The following is a 20,368-nucleotide window of genomic DNA, read 5'->3' as shown; positions in this document are numbered from 1 at the left end:
ACATTAAAATGTTCTCATTTGGAAGTTATTATTATGCAGAAAATTTCAGGTGATCTTTTTTTATAAAGAATATCAAATAAAATACTCTATCTTTTAAAATAGACATTAAAAATAAATATTCAGGGGAGTCTAGAAAGCTGTAGCTATTATAAAGCCATAGAGCTCATTGAAGAAGCTCAATAAATATTTGTTTCTGATTTATTTGTTTCATATATATATATATATATATATATATATATATATATATAGTGTGTGTGTGTGCATCTGTGTACATGTCTCTCTGTGTGTATCACAATTACACAACTAACTAGGGCCATGTGATTGTAGACAAACATGGATCACACTCTGTGTTACTTCACAGGGTCACTTTATAGATTGCTCTCCCCAATTCTTCATTTCCTAAGGTTTTAAAGAAGTGAATATTTGCATGGTTTGTGCCCCCCTTTTAGATCCCAACAAAAGACATGGCCATAATTAGGCATTCTAAGCCATAATCATAGGACCAAAATCACACAGGTTTGTAACAAACACATTGGCACAAAGGCAACTTGGTTGGCTCAGATTTTACCAGGCACCTCCATAGCTGCATTAGTTGCTTTCATTTTTTGCTAGACAGATGTACCTCATCTCTATTTTAGAAACCTCTAGAGCTTTATACCTGAATTCCCTCAAATCTGGAAATCTGGACCCCAAATGAAGAAAACTGGTTTATGTACACACTCAAAATTGTTCAATAGTTGATTAAAGTTTTGGTGCTGCAAGAGTAATAGACTTGCAACAATAGAGTTGCTAATCTGTGTAAAGTAGTTGCATACATATGTCTCTTTTTATTCTACATGACTTAGCCATAGTGAAGTCTTAAATATCACAGTCATTGATGTTCACCTAAATCACTACTTTCCATCCTTAGCACATTATTTTGATTTGGTTATGTTTATAAAAATGCTGTGTGTGTATGTGTGTGCGTTGAATTTCTGAATTTCTAGATTCATTAGCATCAATGACTTTTTTTTTTACAGAAAAATACAACTCTACCTAGTTCAAAGTCATAGATAGAGACGATTTCAGAAATGTAAAGCAGCCAGCAAATGATGGGGTAAATAGTACAAGAGTAGCTGCATTAGTCTTCCCATCTTACATGCAGGAGCTCAAAAAACGCTGTTGGACACAGTGCTTTATTCGAAGAGGTTTCACACATGCATTTTTAATCAGGATTATATTTCACAGAGATCTGTCACCGCTCACAAGTGCAGCCGGCCGGTCCTCCTTGAAATGTATAAGCTCTCATTCTCAGCCCTGAACTAGTTTTTCTTTGTACAAATCTGGACTTGGTGATCCACAAGGTGGTGTTTTTCTTAAAAGGAAAAAAAATAATCCCTTAGAATTGCTTAGGACCCCCATGCACATTGTTTTTAGTTCAAACATATAACTGCTTTAACTTGGAACTGTCTTCTAAGTCACCCTCTCCGCTAAGTTAAGAGTCTAAACATTTGGCTTTAAAGTATTTGCTAACCGAGAAGATCTAGTCAGTGGTTATTTTATATTCCATTACTTGCATAAAGTTTTGTGTTGAGTTAATCTTACATTTTTCTTGTATTCTTGATCTATTGTATTATTAATCTAGTCCCTCCTATAATGATGATTAAGATGACATAATAAGCAAAATATAATGAAAAATGTTTATAAGTGTTTATCTCCAATGTGCTTCAAATATTAGACATATTATGTGACTATACTATAAATGTATGTTCTTATCTATGTCTATAAAATATCCTATATAAATTTATAAATGCAGAGAAACAAAAATCTGTGTGTTGTGGGGGATATATATATATACCTAACACTGCCTAAGGTAACAAAACGGATATAAAAGCCAAAAGAGGAGGTTAAAGGTCATAGTTACTACTGAAATAAATTTGAAATTATATTATAATTATGAATTATATTTTAAATGATCTATTTTAGAATGCCTATATTTTAAAACCTTTAGCTTATTAATAACAAACATACACTCTCAAATGTTCAAGTTAATAGAGGAATAGAGAAGATTTTTTTAAAAGCTTAAGTTTGCATATGGCATGTTTAATGTCTAACAAATACTAAATCTCTGTTGAAGCACACCCAACACATTACACCTCTAGGGACTAAAACTTGTCTCAAAATACATTTCAAAGAGTATGTAGCAGGATTTTTTTTAGTTTCAAAGATCTCTAATATTTGTGAAAATGCAAAAGAATAAAGCCAGTTTAAAATCTGGCACTAGGTTGAGAACTACTACGTATCAGCATATGTCCAGAAAAATAGGCCAAAACCAATAGTACAGGAACATTGATGTGAAGTAACCATATCTATATGTTGTCAAGCAACTGGTCATAAAAGCACTGAATAAAAGGGCATTTGAAATTGGATAGTTCTGAAAATACCACAGCTGATTTTTTATATTCTCTGACAGTTAAGAACAAAAAGACTTTCAAACAAAGATTTTAGACACTCCCTGTGACACCTGACTTCCCCAAAGGTGATGCATAAGATTACCAGAAGTCTGGAAAAAGTCAGTATTAAGCCATTTGATTCTCAGTTGCTTCATATTCATAAAATTACTATATTACTCTCCATCATCATCATAAACACCGTACATTTTAACATCTGACAAAGCATTTAAAAACCCAGAGCTTACATCTGCAAAACGGGGATAAAGAAAGGCAGCCTAGAATACTACACAGAGTCCTGTTTAGAAATATTACATTTTTAATAGTTAAGGCTTTATTTAACTTTACCACAATCAGAAGGTTTGGGGAATAAATTTCAAAATTCGATTGCATTGAATTAGCAGCACAAATAAAAATGACTCAAAATTTTCAGGAGCTTAAAAGATAAAATTGTCTTTCAGGTCCAAATTGTTGCCTAGTTTAAGTACAAGGAAAAAGAAGGTATTAAAGTAATCATACTTTTTTTATCCATTGCTTTAGCATTTAGTTAACAAGGAATCTGTGGCTTTAGAGTTTCTTAGCCAACAGCCTTGTACAGCACATTTATATTCCCCAAATGGTTTCATGTTTCCAAAGTGAAATTTTAGAGGGTATTAGTTTAAAATATTTATCTCTCCATTTAGGAAAATCTCTCTCTGTAGTCTGGGGGAAAAAAAGCCTTTATAAATGACTTTTCCCTTGGCAAATATTAATGTTTAAGATACATGATAAAGAATAAAGGTAGTAAAATGAAATCATTTAAAACATGTCATAGAAAATAAATTTCACACAACCTAAAAGAGTGTCATTACAGAAGATTGATCAAGAATATAGTTTTACATTTTTCTTAAGAAGTACAAACTTAAATTTCCTAGATCTTATTGAAAACAGAAAGATCTTAATTCCTGTATGTTTATAATTGTTTGTTTTTTAATGTATACAATGATCTTTAAAGTGGATAAAAAGCATTTTTAATTTATATACATACATTTTCCTGCTATCATAAAGAGAGAAATAAGTTTGAAGCCAAAGTATCTGTATTTGAGTCTTCCTTTTACAACTTGCACCTAATTCCTGAAATGGCACTTCCTCATTTGAACAGTGGGAATTAATTCTGTCTTGATTCACCTGCCTCACAAGTTTGTGAGAATTACAGATAATTACTCTCACCATGATCAGAACATTTTTGGTGTCTCTGGAACACATGGGCTCCCTATTTAATAAATTCAACCTCAAAGGAATGAGGTAGGTGTCTCCTTATTACATTTCCCTATTTTTAACGTGTCACCAGAAAATATCATATTTATTTATTCATATGTCTATCCATCATCTCCCTTTAGTAGAATGGAAGATCATAATGGGCGGTGACTTTGTCTTTTTTTCCTCACTGTAACCCCAGTGCCTGAATCAGTACCTGGTACATCAAAGATGGTCCAATATTTGTTGCTGATCTAATTATATAAAAGCTATGTGTTCAAATAAACATGTAAGAATACAGGCTTCTGCCACCTTGCCCCAGCAGATCTGTATGCCAATGGATCTCTCAGGGGTATGTGACATGATAATCTGATCAATAAATATGACTCAATTAAACATATTAGTTAGTTTTCTAACTACTAAATATAAGTAGTTTTCCATTGACCAAGGGCTTTTCTGCAGTCTACATGACCTGATACTCTTAACAGCAGGTCTGTAACATCTGTATTATCCTGTTTATGCAGGACACAACTGATGTCATTGTTCACATCAGAGACCATACTATTCATTGTCTCATCCCCCTTTTACCTTTTTACCTGCTTTGTTTCTGTAATTGTTCCTTCCTCTCCCACATCAGGATTCCCACCAGCACACAAATATTTTGCAATATTACCCATCTGAAAACAAGTCTTCTTTTGATCCATCATCAACTGCAACTACCACTCCACTTCATTCACTTCATTCACTCTCAAGGATTGTCCATTGGTTCTCCCTACTTCCGATCTTCCCATTCCCCCCTCAACTGACTTCAGTCAAGTTTTCAACTCTACCATTTCACTGAAACCCCTTTCATCAAAGTCATCAATGATGTCCATACTTACAAATCCAATGGCATTCAGTCAGTCTTCATCTAACTTAATCTCTTAGTGGCATTTAACAACTGACTGATCACGTTCACTTTTTTTAAGGAATTTTCTTTATTTGGCTTTAAGGAAATCACTGCACACATTTTCTCAGCCTCCATCGATGGATACATCTCCTTTCCTGTTCTCTAATTGCTGGAGTAAGCCAAGCTCGGCTCTTTAACCTCTTCTCTCCTCTATCTCCCTACTCCCTAGATGGTTAATGGTAATCATATGGCTTAAAATACCAACTATAAACTCAAGTCTCCCTAAAAAGAGATGCAGGGAGTCTTCTATCCTACCTCTTCTCTTAATTCCACCCATATACCTCAAGTAACATGGTTAAAGCCATCTCAAACTTAATATAACAAAATTGAACTCTTGATTTTTCCCCCCAAACCTGTTCTTTCTGTGATTTTTTGTATCCCAGTAAATGACACCAATATTCTGCCAATTACTCTTGAAAACAAGCAAGTACATAAACAAACTTGGGTATCATCCTTGATGTCTATTTTGCATATCTTGCAGCTAGTCCATCAACAAATTCTATCAGCTCCATCTTTAAATTATAACCAGAGTCCAATCATGTCTCATCATATCTCAGGTGAGATGTATCATCTCTTGCCTGAACTACTAGTATAGCTTCAAACTATTCATTTGGCTTCCACTTTTGTCTCCCTGTGGTCTCTCTATATTTAGAACTCAAATCAAGTTGTATCACTCATTGGGACCAACCAATGTCTTTCCATCACACTTAGAATACAACTTAAAGATCCAAGGTTCTGGGCTTCCCTGGTGGTGCAGTGGTTGAGAGTCTGCCTGCCGATGCAGGGGACATGGGTTCGTGCCCCGGTCTGGGAAGATCCCACATGCCGTGGAGCGGCTAGGCCCGTGAGCCATGGCCACTGAGCCTGCACGTCCGGAGCCTGTGCTCCGCAACGGGAGAGGCCACAACAGTGAGAGGCCTGCGTACCGCAAAAAAAAAAAAAAAAAAAAAAAAATCCAAGGTTCTACATCTACCCTTCAGCCTCACTTTCCTAATTTTATCTCCTATCACTTTCCCCATACCTCTTTGGCCTTCTGCTCTTCCTCAAAGCTGCTGATCACACTCTTGCTTAAGCCTTTATATTTACTTTTCCCTCTGCATGAAATACTCTTTCCTAAATATTCTTTTTGGCATGTTCCCTTAATTCATTTGGTCTCAGCTCAAAGCCATTATTAACTGTTTATTTTCTGATACTAAAATGTAAACTGTATGAGGGCAAAGATTGTTTCTGACATTTTCCCTTATGTATCCCTTACACCAAATACAGTGCTTGACATAGAGTATGGCCTCTATATATTTGGAAGGACGGAAGGAAGAAAAAAAGGGAGGGAGGAAGGATGGAAGGAAGGAAGGAAGGAAGGAAGGAAGGAAAAAAGAAGGAAAACACGAAGGAAATAGAAGAGGGAGGGAAGAATTAAGATGATTTGGAGGTTGATTTTTTTTCAGTTATGTAATCACAAAGATAACTCTAATGTACCAAACATTATCTGTATGATTGCCGACAAATTAAATGGATGGAACTGGATGGACTGCAAATAGAAAACAGCTCTTTTTTTCTTCTACCACTATCACCAAGATGCTCTTCCAAATCTCTTACCATGACTATGTTTCCAGTATATGCCAGTAGCTATCCAGGCATTTCCAGCTAAAACAATAATCATTTTGGAAATTAAGATTCACTTTAGATTTTTAGAAGTTTAAATGAATTTAATTTAAAACTTGAATCTCCAGTCCAAATCCTCTCCCCTCACCCCAGCTCCAGCCTGAACAGTGTCTCTGGGAAAAGAAAGTGGATGCTATTCTTTTGTATTTAATTGCCTTCTCTCCTTCCCAGTTCTGAGTATTCCAAGACAGAGGAGGATTTTTAAGAAAGGGGAGAAAATGCATTTTCATTTAGTTGGTGCAGTTTGTAGCCTTTCTTGGCTAATACTGGCCAGCATTGCCATGGCAGGCATCCAAAAGCTGGTCTTTCAAGAAACACATGTGGGGTTTCCTTGGGAGGACCCTGGAGAACATTTATGCTGAATATCTCAGTAACAAGTAAGTGCATCTTTTAGGAAATTAAAGCTGAAATGTGTGTACTTGGGCCAGAATAAGAAGAGTGGCAGATGTCGGAGGGCTATGGGTGCTACCTCATTAAGAAGGGAGTATTGCAGGACAGATGAAGCCATCAATGATATCATAAGCTGCCAAGATAACAAATAAGAAAAAGACTAAGAAGTGCCTATCGGAGTTAGCATGAAGAGACCTTCGATGACTGGCAAAGCAGTCTTAGTGATCGCCTCAAAAACATAGTGTGCCAAGTAAAAAAGTGGAGAATGAGGAAGTGCAGTGAGAGCACAGGTAATGTTCTCATTAAGTTGGACCATTAGTGGAAGAGAGAAATAGGATGATTCAGAAAAGATGAGGAAGATTTGAGCATGGTAAAAATCTGAGAAGGAGGAGCCAATAGGAAGAGATTGTTGATCTAGAAGATAATCCATAAATCATGTTCACCTAGAGAGTGGAAAACATGGGATCTAGGACACAGATGGAGGGAAGAGCCCTAGTTGGGTGTCAACAATGTCACTTCTTCCATTTTAAGAAAAGGGAAAAAGGAAAGACTAAATGTAGATGCAAATAAATGTGTTACTTGTCTGGAAGGAAGCTGAAGAACTCATATTCTCTCTATTATCATCACTTTAATATCTTCACTCTCATTTCTTAGAGAAAGTGCCATATTCCATCCCAAGGCTGCTATTGAGTAGACCCAAAACATTCTGATGACTTCCCATTTGCGCTAAAAAGAACAAGTAAGGAATAAGTCAAACTACAACTTGTTGGAGGCTGGGACAAAGTAACTGTGACAGAAAGTCTGTCCCGCTAGCTCCAACCCCCCCACCCCACCCCACAGAAGCCTCAGATGTCATTTAATATGAACCACAAGACAGCTTATCAAACTCTAATCCAATCTAACACAATATTGCAATTCAAGTGTTCCTATCCATGGATTGGCTGGAGTCCAAGAGGCTGTACTGATGGTCAACTATAATTTTGTGGTCAAAATGAAAGGTTGTGAAAGCAGGATTAGGGAGTACCAGTCCAGGGGTTCCCCACATTTATATGCACGAGTCATCTAGGGAATTTGTTAACGTGTATATTCCCCGCCCACACACCCCCAACACACATTCTGATTTAAGCAAACCTAGGGCAGGGCCCTGATACTTCCACTTTTTAGAGTCCGCCCATGTGATTCAAGTGTAAGTGTTTCAGCCTTAAGCAAGGTCTAGTAATAAAGAGCAGAAAAATGTGGGAAGAAACCAGGCCAACACATCCAAATACTCAGCTCAACTTTCTAGGTCCTAGGCTAGGTTCTAGTTTGCATTTAGGAAAAGTAAAAGAAAAAAAAAAGAAAAAGATACTGCAGACCCAAGTAGCAGGGCCATTAGATCAGAAATCATAACAAGTTAAAGAAAAATAAAACTAATCTACAATATTTAGCAACAACAATTAAAAGTTTTCATAGCACACTTGGGGAAAGGAGCAATATTATAATACTTTAAGGAACATATAGAGACAAAGAATCCTATAAATATATATGATAATTTCTAGACCAATACCCAAAACAGTAAAATCAGGGAATTTGTTTGGTAACACTTGTATCCTAGAATAGTTGAAAATGACATTTATTGCAGATTTTTAAAAACAAAATATATTCTCTTCTGTCTGGAATAATATAGACTAGTCCATCTAAAAAGAGAACTAGGGCTTCCCTGGTGGAGCAGTGGTTGAGAGTCCGCCTGCCAATGCAGGGGACATGGGTTCGTGCCCCAGTCTGGGAAGATCCCACATGCCGCGGAGCGGCTGGGCCTGTGAGCCTTGGCTGCTGAGCCTGCGCGTCCGGAGCCTGTGCTCCGCAACGGGAGAGGCCACAGCAGTGAGAGGCCCACGTACCGCAAAAAAAATAAAAATAAAAAATAAATTAAAAATAAAAAGAGAACTAAATAATCTCCAGTGGCACCCTACAAACTATGAATTATAAGAAATAAATATTTAATTTTTAAATATTTATTATATTACCAAATAATACAGAAAGCTGATTTTTTGTCATGTCTTCTAAGAATAAATAGCTACAAAACTAGCATCTAGAACAAGTCTATGCCTGTTTTAAGTCAACAAACAAGTAGTCATGAGTATATTTACATCATAAATGCCACAGATATTCTATTTTGGTAAAAGCATAAAACTTATCTTTTCCTGCAAAGCACTTTATGTAAAGATAAAAACATACTTCTGCTCTGTTCCTAAATCTCACTATACTAATTTTATTCTCATTTTCTTTTCTTCGCCATCAATATCAATCTCATCAACTCATTAAAAAACACTATTAATACCTGACCTGGGAACTGTGCTGAGGAGCATACAAAGTGCTCTGAGCTTCCAGATTAAACAAATAATTATACAAATGCACTTTAGTGCACATTTATCAGCATAAAATCTGCATGAGAATAAAATAACCAAGGAAGCCAAAGTTATACATTTCTAAACACAAATACACCACCTGAGTTAAAAAGAAGAGGCTTAATGAAAATAAACAGAGCCTTAAAAGAGAGTCTGAAAGCCTAAATGCCGCTTAGGACAAGTTGTGACTTTTCAATACCACATAGGCAGTACATCAAAAATGACTACACTCTTATCAAATGGACGGGACCACATCAAAATAAGCCTCTCTCTTTAAGAAACATATTTAAGTGGGAAACTTAGCATCATTTCCACAAACATCAAAATCCTGAACATTTTCTGTACTGTGTTCCCTGTATTGTATTTAGTTCACTTTTCTTGGAAGGCTCTGTGAACAGGGAGAAAAAGAGAATATAGTGAAATCCTGAAATGTGTAAATTTTACCGTTGGGAATTCAGAACATGTCAAAAATAAAGACTCTGAAAAGCAAAATAATAATAATAAATAATAATAATAAATAATAATGGAAAAGTATATGAAAAAGAAATATATGTATAACTGAATCACTTTTGTTGTGCAGTAGAAATTAACATAACATTGTAAATCAACTATACTTCAATAAAAGTTTAAAAAATTTAAATAATAATAAATAATAATAATAAACTCTTTAGACCAGTGAAATGCATCTTCCCACTTGACACAGGTGTGGAGAGCCTGTCACTAGGACTACACATATGTGAGAGTTTATAGAAGAGACATTGGGCAAACTTACCCAAGTATCAGAGATTCTAATGAACGTCTAGTCCAATGGTCCAGAGTACTCTTCCATCCAAGATACCTTTTGGTTCACTCTCCCACCACCACCAAATTCCTGTGTTGCTCTCCACAGCTAGTCAAACTTGATTAGCAAAAGACCACACATAAAGATTAACAAAAGATAACGTATACAATGTAGATTACCCCAGTCACCAAATTTTTAATGTCTACATTTTCATTATGCTGCACAATTTTACAATGTGTAAATGTACAATTTCCATGATGCTTTTTGAAACGCTGACTATACCCAATGAAATAAAGATTTCACCTTTGCGTATAGTGCAAATATCTGCATGCTGGGTTCTTACCAGAGAACACAGTTAGTGATTGCCTCACTGGTTTTCAGAAGTCTGGAATTCTGAAATCCAAAATGCTTTTTTTTTTTAAATGCAAAAATGCTCACTTTGTGTGTGTGGTACTGTTCCTTTTGGTGTTTAAAAATTGTCTCAAATCAGAATAATTTATGCTTAAGATAGACCTAGAGAATTAAAGCTGCTTAAGAGTTGAACAAAGTTGCAGTCATTTTGAAAGTATTCCGACCACTTCCCGTTATGTTTAAAACTCTTCCAAGTTGTGTTATGTTAACTACCTTTTCTTGGCTTACTAGTAAATTTGAAAATGTTTTCTATGTTAATTAGTCTTTTGTATTTTCTCCAGAACTGGTTTAGGCACGTATCTTCCAGAAGTTCCTGATAGAGTCATAATAGAATTGGAGGCAGGAAGGAGGAATTTTCTGGAGAATGAAAAATAGCCAGGTAGGAAAATTAGAGGTTGAGTGGAGGAAAGAATGGGCAGAGTGTTAGCAGGGCCAATTTCCTGCCCTTTCTCTGATCTAGATCTCCTTCTCTCCCTTTGCCGTGTTTTCTTCCAGGCAGGGCCAGCTCTCTTCTCTGAAGCCCTTGTTACTTTCCTCTGGGATAAGGTAATTTAATGAGAACCTTTCCCCCTAGCTCAGTGGGACCTCACACTTGGCACTCGCCTCTCTCTCAAGTGGAGCAGGTATCTAAAGGCAGAGTGTAGTGAAAGTTGGTAAACATCTCTTTCTTTAAAAACAGATTCACTTTGCTGTACAGCAGAAACCAACACATTGTAAAAACTATACTCCTCCAATAAAAATTAATTTTAAAAAGAAAGAATGGGAAAACAAAATATTGGAATTTAATACTGACAATCAAGACTGTCATTTTGCTCCAATATTGCAACCACTAAATATAAAATTAAATTCTCCCATGTTCAATTCTTCTCTTGGGACATTAACAAAACAATATGTTGCCCAACCATTTTTTTTTCATTTTTCCACCCATTCTCATAGTTCTAAAACCTAAATTCTTTCCTTGGATTAAGCCAGAAAGCACTTCCCTCACACAGATGTTATACAATATTTTGTATTAACTGCTCTTATTGAATTGTGTTTTTAAACTCTGTCCTGGGTTTTCATTGAGGATCTTCAAAAGAAGTAGCTACTTAAATAATAATGGTATTCTATGGAAATATACATAAGTGGTAAGCAGTAAAAGCCTGCATAGGAATGAAGCTCCCTAACTTCCCAGTAGTGATTACCTTCAAAGAGGGAGGCAGGGGACAGTGAGTGGAGAAAAATGTAAATATATCTATAATATTTTATTTCTTCATTGAAAGAGATATAAAACATATTTGGAAAGATATAAAAAATATCTTTCATAAAAATATGGGAACTGGATTATATTTTCTACAATACTTTTCTAAATATTTGGAATTTGGAATCCAAAACTTAAACTTATGAAGAAGACCATACAAAACTCCTTAAATTTATTTGAGGAAGTTATTGGAAATATTGCTCTCTAGCAGCACTTCTCAAGTTTTAATGTGCATGTAAATCACCTGGGAATCTTGTCAAAATGTGGAATTGACTTTAGTAATTAGGGGTAAGGCCTGAGATTTCACATGTCTGACAAGCTCCTATTGATATTGGCCCAAGAACCACAATATGAGTAGCAAATATTCACAGTACACCAGTTTCACTTTTTGATGAATTCATGAAAAAGTTTTCTCAGTTCCAGGAAAAGTTATGTTTAGCCTCAGAAACTGGTTGACCCTTCCCTTGTAAATGTTGTAAATTTTGTTTCACTCTTGACCTTACCCACTAGGAAGCTCACAGATAAATCTGTTACCTATCCCAGGAACTGCACGGAACTATATGGCACACTTTTTTATGAACTAATTTACTCTGGCTTTATTTTATGCCAACCTGTGTTGCTCTTTAGGCATAATTCTTACCCCTATACATTTTATTCCACTGTTATATATCTCTTTGAAACTGCTTCAAATCCTCTCAGTAATGAGGTTTGGCATATTTAATTCACAACTTGGAGGCCACTGTTTTGAAGGAGCTCACAGTGTTGAGAGGAAGAGTGACATACTCAAAATTAAGATGGGCTGTATAAATCTATATAGGATCTATAGGATGGAGTTAGAACTCTGCTTGGGAGGACCTGGAATGTTACTATTGATAATATCACCCTTATCATTAATATTCACAGTCACATTAATGATAGCAACCACTGATTGAATGTCTACCAGATGCCCAGTACTGGCTGGGTATGTTATCTCATTCACCTCTTTTACCGTTTATCACATGTAATCCTACCTAAAAAGTTTGTAAAGTGCATATTATCATTGAATTTTAAAGGTTCATCAAGATTACTTATGCATTATATCAGGGCAGATCCAGGTTTAAAAACCACACATGGTTGACTCCAAGAGCCACGTTCTCATGGTTAAACATGATGCCTCCACAGGCTTCACAGAGAAGAACATGCTTAATCTGAGACTTAAAGGCTAAGAAAGGAAGTTCAACTTTTCCAAGCAGACTAAGCAGGGATGGAAAGGGCGGAGGGAGAAGTTTTTCCAGATGAAGGGAACAGCATGTGCAACCATGGAGAGATGTGAAAATGCTGAATGTATTTAGGGATTGGCAAGAGGTTCAGAACAGCTGCATCTGGGCCCTGTACTGGGGAGAAAGACAGAGGAGGCAGGGGTCAGACTTCAAAGAGACTTGTATACCTTGCAAAGGCACTCTGTAGGCAGTGGAATAATAGAGGAAGATGTTAGGCAAGAAGGCAAGAAGATTATATTTTTTTAATATCACTTTCATGGTGGTGTAGAAGATGCATTAGAAGAGCACAAGGATGGAGGAAGGGAGGAGACTTAGAAGGAAGGGCCAATGACTTTTGAGAAAGGATCTTATTTGAAAGGTTTTCAGAAAGTAGACTCTTCAAGGCTTGGTAACAGTTAAATATTCAGAATGAACAAGAGAGAAAGACTGGGGTTTAATCCACTACCCATATCCCTGGCTTGATAAACTGACTAGATAGTAATAAGGGACAAAGTGGGATAGGTCAAGATGGATATGGGACACATCAACAGAAATGTGGATGTACAGGGCTTGAGCCAGAAGAGAGAGATGAGGCATCAACTGTGCAGTCATTGAAACTACAGGAATGAAAGACATAGCTCAGCAGGAAAGCATATAATATGAGAAAGAGCCAAAGAAACACCAATATTCAAGACACCAGCTGAAAAATGAAAGCTTGAAAAGTACACTGAGAAAGAGCAGAATGATGGAAGAATATCTGAAGAAAATCACAAGACAGAAACAAAATATGGGTAGAATTTAAAGACGAAAAATTCAATAATATTAAATATATTGGGAGACCAAGTAAGATAATGATTAAATGTTTTCTCTGATTCTAAAATTATAGTGTAATCCTTACCTTAAATAAGATTCAGCAAAGTAATGGAAAGACTGCAGTGTGTAGAGATGAAGACGTGGAGATAGCAAAGGCAGACTACACTTTGAAGAATCTTGGCTGAAAAGACAAGAATCTGGGGTGACCCCAGTAGCATTCCTGGTATAGGAGTAAAGACTTGATCTATGTATTGATCCAGGAGTGATGGTCTGCAAGGGGTCTATGGTGAGATAATAAGGCTGGAGAGTGAGAGTAAAAAGTAGTTATAATAATAGTGTTAAAGCATTGTTTTTAAGGTCTAAGGCAAGTAGGATAATGAGTAAACCCAGAGAGGCACCAACAGACAAGGAGAAAAGTGAAGAGTTAAAGGAAGATAGTAGTGATTTCATGAAGTCAGAAAACAAGCAAAGTGGAAGGAAGATTCAGGAAGAGATAAGTGATTATGTGTTACTCTAAAAATGTAAAGTAGAGATGAAGATTTGACAATAGGAGGATGTTCAAGAAATCACAAAATCTAAGGTGGAGCAGCGGGGCTGGGTTGCTTACGTGAAGTCAAGATGGAGGTACTGATGTCCGTGAGATGGAAGAACTCTGAGATAGGCTCTCTCACAGGTTTTTCACACAAACACTGTTATTCCTCATGATCATGGAAGAGTTGAGGTCCAGGGAAGGGCTGAGTCGCTTGCTAAAGTTTTTGTTTGTGGGAATGAAATCTGTGGAAAACCCCAACAAGGGGATATAGAGGGTCTATTAACAGGCATGGGTTCTCATGTATTCCTATGAGGGTGGAAGTAAAATTGCCCACAAGGAAGCAGCAGGGGAGTTCAGAATAATGCTGACTTCTTGAAGGTCTATATAAAATAGGCCGTGGAAGAATAAGCAGCCTTTACTTTTACCATTATAAACAGAGCGATATTCTGCAGTGTGAGATGACAGGAAGTAGGTGTTCTGTGATGCGTCTGTTATCAAGATATTGCCTCTCAGCTTTAAAACCACACTTATATGCTCTGTTTTTTTTTATTCTGGGGCTGGGACTCAGCAAACAACAGTTAAGTTTTGCCAGCTGTTCCCCGTTAAATTCCGACAGTGGGCGGGGTGGGGTGGGGACACCAGAGGGAGACTGGGAGGCCGGAAGAGGGACAGAGGACTTGGTCCTTCCTGTCTCTCTATCATGACCTCAGCAATCCTCTTCAGCCTGGCAGTGGATATTAGTCCCAGTAGCAGAAGGTGACTTCCCATATTCCCAGTCCAGCCTCATCTTTCTGCTCAGAGACACCCCTTCCAGCCAGCCAGAGTGCCCCAAAGAGGTTTAATTCCACCTCTGCATGGCTCCTCCTCCAAGCTTCTAAACTGTAATAATCCCAACCTCTTAATATAATTCACTTAATTGAAAGTTTATATAATTTTGAGTAATTATTTTATTATTTTTAATAAATAAATTTAATGTTATTTTAATGTTTTTAATTATTTTAATAAATTATTTTTAATAAATGTGAATGAGTTGCTTCAAAAATTTCCTGAAACTTTAAAATTTATTTCAATCAAACAGAAAAATGTATAGAATATGAGTTTAAAGAATTTTTAACATGTTGCTAATTTGTAATTTTTTAAAAGAGAACATATTACAAATAAAGTTGAAGTCCCTTTGAATCTACCCCAGATCACATTTCCCTCTTTTCCTCCCTCTACAGAGTTAATCAGTATTCTGAAGTTGGGTTTATACCTTGCATATCTGTGTTTTTTACTATGTATATATCTATCTGTAAACAATATATAATGTTTTAGTTTTTTTCAAGCATTATAAAATGATATACTCTGTATGATTCTGCAACCTACATTTTCACTTATGATTAGGCTTTCTAGTTTTCTACCTGCTGATACATGCACCTCCATATCATTTATTCCAACTGATCTGTAGTACTCTCTTGCATGATTATATCACATTTTATTTAGCCAATGCTCACTGATGGAAATTTAAGTTGTTCCATTTTTTCTTATTGCAAAGAGTTCTGGAATAAACATCTTTGTATATTGCCTTGTATACAAGTAGCAGAGTAGAGGATTTCTTTGGTCTTCTAATCACCATCTCCATTTTCTAACCTTTTTTTGAAAGTATGTGCATGCTCCAACTTACTACAATGCCAAATATTCTTTACGGTTATTTGTTCCAAATTACATTCACACAAGCAGTGCATAGAAGTTCCCACTTCTTCATATCTTCATCAACACTCGATATTTTCCTTTTAATTTCTGCCAACCCAATAGATATAAATAATATCTCGTTGTAATCTACATTTCATGCCTCTAAGCATCTTTTCATCTGTTTTTTTTTTTCTTTATTAGTTTGCCTCTCCCAGGAAATCCTTGTTCTTATATTTTGCTCATTTTTCTATTGGGCTACAGGTATTTTCTTTCCTGATTTATAGAAATTCTTTATATATGTTGTATGTTAACCCTTTATTACCTATATACCACACAAATATCTTCTCCCAGATTTACTTTGTCTTCTCCTATTTTATAGAATCCTTTGATATGCAGAAATTTGTATTACTTAATATAATCAAATATATCAACCTTTTTCTTTATGTTGTGTGTGGGTTTTGTTTTGTTTTATTTTGTTTGGTCTTCTGCCCTGATATTATATCTTCTCCAATATTTTCTCCTAACAGATTCAAGCCTTTGCTTTTCACATTAAGATATTAATTCATCTCAAATTTTATGTTACTTTTTTTTCCATGTGGCTAAACTACTTGCCTTACTGCCATTTTCTGAGTAATACATCATTTTGAATAATACATCAAAATATCTTGAAGCAGCCCCTTTTCTAGCCCAAGTCTCCGTTTATGAAGGAGTCTCTGTCTAAACTCTTCATTCTAGTCTGTTTGTCTACTGTTTCAGTAACACTTTATCTTGATTACTATAGCCTAATGGCACCAACACTCCCCTTTTCTTAATCTTCAGAAAGTGTCTTGGTTATTCTTTGTCTTTTTCTTTTCTGTGTGAATTTTAGGATCAGCTTGTAAGCTTCCCACAAAACACTGTTGGAATTTTGAATGAAATTAAATCTTCAAAAGTTCCTTAACAGACATTTTCTCATCTCATTCTCCCAACAAACCCCCAAATTTCTAAATTATGTGTGCGTGTGTGTGCGCACATGCGTGTGTGCACATGTGCATGCACATGCGTGTGTGTGTGTGCGTGTGTGTATGTTTGGTCATTTACTTATTTTTAAGACTATGAATATCCATTTTTCCATGACTAGCACTTCACAGCCCTTGGTATGCTGATCTGCACACAAGGCTTGCTCTGTGCTTTGGTGATTTTGATCATAAAGAGGGGGAGAAAAACAAGAAGAAGGGCATGGTGAATAGAGAAAAAAGAAAAGACTCCCGTATTTTCTTTACCTGAACTTGCAGTGTTTTCTCCAGTCATGATCTTTCGTCCCTCCAACTCATCGGTCTTTTATTTACATAAAATCGGGCTTTATTACACAAGTCAGAGCAGTGATGAAACTGGCTCCTCTGCTCTTGCCCTGTGTTTTTAGTTAACTTGTGTGAAGTTCTGTGATAACATAAAATTCTTTAAATTGACTCTGCTACTGTTTTTGGAAGATATGCATAGAAATATTTAAAGAATTTCCGTTTCAGAAACAGTTCAATAGAATGAGTCCCAAAAAAATGAATATCCCATTATGAACAGTACAAAATGACCAAGAAAGGAAAGATCCTCAAAAGGCACACTATTTTAAGTATTTTGGTTAGTTGAAATACCTCCTAACCACAATCTGAATTTTTCAATGCATATATCACAAAGGTTTCTTAGAAACTAGGTTTATATTTTTCTTTGCTGGAATTTTTAAATTTTTCTATCTTTATCCAAAATCCATTCCTAACCAAAGATGATTTTTAAGAAAAAGACTTTGAAATAAACACATATTAAAATAAAAGGTCACTAACCAAACTATCTGCTGTAAAATGTAAAAACAATTTTTTTAATTCCACTGACTTAACCCATGCAAAAATTTTAATAGTATACAATATAAATGCTTGTAGTATTAAGAGGTGTTAATTTAATTTTCTAAAATTATATTTGTTTACTTTCACCTGTGAATCTGCACTGCTCTTAAAAATTGTATGATCTTTTGTTGAAACAGAAAACAAATCTTGCAAAGATATTGTTGTTATTACTGGTAGCCAAAATACTTTGTAATTGAGAAGTTGGGTAGGAATTACTATGGTGTAAATGGATGTCAACCAGAAAAACAAATGACTAAAATATTACCTGTTTTCCCCCCACCCCCTCCCCCAAACAAACCCTAGACACATTGTACAGGAACATTTCCAAGAGGCAATGTTCATTCTACTATACATCTCCCACAGTAAGTAGCTACTGGTACCTCAGGACAGACTGAAGAAAGAGAAAGGGAAACAGGAAAAGGGGCAGACAGCTGGATTAGACTGTACTGTGTATATTAGTGATGGGTAGACTTCAAAAGACTTAGAGGTTCATTTTGGACAGGCGCCCAGAGATTCTTGGGCTTACCCAAAACCTTCCATAACTTCTGATTTTAAAATTGAGCTAGAATTCATTTGAGACCAGGTCATATTCCATATTCATAGTCCTTACAATAAATTTACGTTAAGAAATTGGAAACTTTCAGAATCCTGGAAAATGAGATACTTATTTTCAATAGATAACTAACAAAAATAATCAGTTTTAAAGTTTTGAAGAAAAACTGCAAGCAATATGTTTTTTCTTAGGAGAGATAGAAATTTCTTAGGAACATTGTCCTTTGAATCCAGTTTGAAACAATAGTAACGATAAAGCTTTTGAACAGGTTTTGGGGGACCGGTAAACTCCTCATGTGCATTTTAATTCATCTGTGAACATCAGTAATTGGTGACTAACTAGTGTGATCTTTCCTCCATGACTCCCTTTGAGAGGTAGCCTGAGAGAAAGGCAGGAGGGCTGGGAGAGTTGACAAGGAATTTGTCTGTCACTCTAATTGCAGGAACTGAGCCGTGAGAGTTACCCTTCCAAGAATATGATTATTCTTTGGTCTAATTATCATGTGTCTCATTAAATGCATCTCTCAAATGGTTCATGCAAGATCTATTATTATTCACAAAACCCACTATGTAAAAAGTTACTTTTGCAAGAGATCAAAAATTTTTTTTTAGGACAAAGAAAAAAATTCTGATATTGGCTTTGAACCACAATCAACTACTCCTGTGTTTGTTAGTATGATTCTAAGTCCGGCATGTTTTTACTCTTCTCTAGAAAAGACAACCTGGAATACGGACTGCATATGCAGTGAAGAGCAGTTTTCAGTGTGGTCACCACAAGAATCTCTTTTTAACAGAACTTATACAGCGTTCCCAGGGAAGGACTGTTCTACTGACTTGATTTATGAATATGTGCTTCCTATACTCTACATCTTATGACAGGTGCTCCAATCTCTAGGATACTGCCTTCGACTCTCCAATAGGTATGAATAACAATGACTCCAACAGAATTAAACACATTAACAAGGAAAGCTGCATCTTAGACAATGTTACTTCCAAAGGCTTTTAAGCAGTTACAGCTATGGAACAACTAGCTATCTTTAAACAGTCCAGAGTTTCTCCATCTTTGGAAAGCTAGTATCACAAAAATATTTGATGTCCGTGCAGATTTTACTTGAAAACATACAGTTCCTGCCAAAATAGCAGTAGCTTATTTAGATCTGCATGCTCTCTTCTAATAAAAGTGTAAAAATTAGTAACAGTTGTCCCATGTCAATCGCATGCTGAAAGTGGATCTTCAACAGATATGAAAACTCGAATAAGACCTATGTCTCTTTATAGTTCTAGGATTTTTCTAAAGCAGACCTCATTTGATATTTCAAGTCATTTTGAACTAAGGCAGCCCTTGTAATTTGAACTATTTTGTATCATTCTGTCCCTACTTTTTAAAGCTTCTCTAATCACTCTTCTCTTATTACTTTCTTGGTTTTTGAATTTTCTTCCTAATACAATAAATCCTCTAAGAAGAAAAACACAATCAATGGTATCTACTAATTCTACTAATTATTAATGATATATACTGAATAGGAACAGGAATAACAAGCAGAAATTAATTTCATTGTTAATTTAATTCAACATACAATCGAAACAAATTTTTCTGTAAACATTATCCCAGGCCATTTGTATACAGTAATAAAATGAACAGATTTTAGCTTTATGAGCTATCTTCTACCCTAGCTTTGGAGACTATGAATAATGGAGAGCTAATGTGAAAGGAAAAGAAGATGTAAAAGTTATACATTCTCCTCCAAACAATTGATACTGTGCACCCAAGTTATTCATTCATCTGTCGGTTAATTGTCTCTGGAACATTTAGTATGTTCATTGTTTACCTTAAGACCTTATCATGAGAAAATATAAATTGGACTATTCATACATATTAAAGTAATAAAGGAAAGCAAAATAGTCATCATTCAAAATATTAGATTTTCATTGTACCACTCAGACACTTTGAAATAAGCAGTGTTTTTGGTAATATGTCAATAATCCCCACAACTTTTAAAAAACTTTTGAGCAGTTTTAACACATGTCCACTCAAATAAATTAATGCTTCCATCTGCACTGACTTATCTGGCACCAAGAAGTTCATAGGCTCTCTCCAACAGAGAAATGGAAAGGACTTTGAAAAGGCATTTGATAAATTACAGAGAAATAAAAGATTAGAACCTCATACTTTTACCCAAAAAGCCCTCAAAACAAGGACTAT

This window comes from Mesoplodon densirostris, chromosome 1 (assembly GCF_025265405.1).
Source record: "Mesoplodon densirostris isolate mMesDen1 chromosome 1, mMesDen1 primary haplotype, whole genome shotgun sequence".
In the NCBI taxonomy this organism is placed as follows: domain Eukaryota; kingdom Metazoa; phylum Chordata; class Mammalia; order Artiodactyla; family Ziphiidae; genus Mesoplodon; species Mesoplodon densirostris.
Note: the sequence above shows the minus strand (reverse complement) of the source record.